At 40.8% G+C, this 1505-nt stretch overlaps 1 non-coding gene across 1 annotated transcript; it reads right to left on the bottom strand.

The window, feature by feature from the left end:
* Positions 1–293: 293 nt before the first annotated feature.
* Positions 294–395, bottom strand: LOC143810732 (U6 spliceosomal RNA). The gene has a single exon (XR_013223164.1). It is a non-coding gene; the product is annotated as a U6 spliceosomal RNA (small nuclear RNA).
* Between the last annotated feature and the right edge of the window lie 1110 nt (positions 396–1505).

Below are 1505 nucleotides of genomic sequence, written 5' to 3'. Positions count from 1 at the left end.
AGCTAAAACCTGTAGTCAAATTTATCATTTATCTAGCACAAAATGATCGAATAACTGGGACAAGCACAGCTACAACTATCAGATTTTCTACTAAATTCGAACATGCAATATCTTCCAGAATATCTCTGAATACCATAGCCTAGTTCAAGAGAACAAATGATTTAACAATCTGTACAATGTTGCTAGATTGATAGCCATAGATATACAGTGTATGTAACTTTGCCAAGTAGAGCTTGAGAAGAGACCAGGCTGTTTTACACCCAGTGAATTTTTCACCCTGTTATAATAATGGAAAGAAATAGGAAAGCCTCACAAATTTCCGTATCATCCTTGCCCAGGCGCCATGCTAGTCTCCGTATTGCTCCAATTTTGGTGTGCATATAGCAGGAGAAAGCACAATAGGGATCATGCCTGTTTTACATTAACCATACAGAGCTGTGCAAATGAACTGTTCTGCTGAATTGAGCTGGAAAGGAGTATGAAAAGTTATGTTGTGGGATTTAGACTTGTGATCCTTGCTACCTTTTTAATAGAAAGTACATTTTATTTTTGCTCAGTATAATCTTACAAAATATTTTATATTGTCTTTTGATAGTTTAGTCAAACATAAAGAGAACTGATAAATGAAATTACAATTATGCTAAAAATGTTAATAACAATTGTTCTTACAGTCTGATATATTGATTTACAATACAATCACATGAATGGAATCTCAGGAATTCACTTTAAAAAATTAGTGCTTTAGTTCCCTGCATGACAGTGCCAGAAGTGCAACGATAAACAAGAAAGGAGCTGTAGCAATAGTGCAGACTCCTGGCAGGTTATGGATCAGGCTGCTTTCACACTAGTCCGTCGGTACGGGCCGTCGCAAACCGTCGGCCCGATGTACCGACGGACAGTGTGCTAAATGTAGCACAAAGTGGGCAGCAAATGCAGTTTTACAACGCATCCGCTGCCCATTGTGAGTTCCGGGGAGGAGGGGGCGTAGTTCTGGCCACGCATGCGCGGTCGAAAATGGCGGACTCGACACACAAAAAAACATTACATAACCTTTTTTGTGCCGACGGTCCACCAAAACACGACGCATCTGTCGCACGACGGATGCGATGTGTGGCCATACGTCGCAATGCGTTGCTAATGTAAGTCTATGGGGAAAAAATGCATCCTGCAGGCAACTTTGCAGGATGCGTTTTTTTCTCCTAAACGACGCATTGCGACGTAGGCAAAACGACGCTAGTGTGAAAGTAGCCTTAGAAAGTAACTTCACTGGTGGACACAGACAAAAGAGAACCCCTGTACAAGAACAATATACTGTATGGTCCCTTTGCATACCAATATCTCATCATACTGCACAATTCCACCTGTTTGGAAGTGAAAATTGGCACCCTTGACCTCTTGGGCCCCTGTGACACCACCCCTGTCTAACTTCTATATTAAGACAATAATAACACTTTCACTAACAAAACAGAAGTTGTTTAGGATAGGGTAGGTTAAAGCATATTCAA

This window comes from Ranitomeya variabilis, chromosome 2 (assembly GCF_051348905.1).
Source record: "Ranitomeya variabilis isolate aRanVar5 chromosome 2, aRanVar5.hap1, whole genome shotgun sequence".
Taxonomy (NCBI): Eukaryota; Metazoa; Chordata; class Amphibia; order Anura; family Dendrobatidae; genus Ranitomeya; species Ranitomeya variabilis.
Note: the sequence above shows the minus strand (reverse complement) of the source record. Positions and strands in the feature narration are given on the sequence as shown.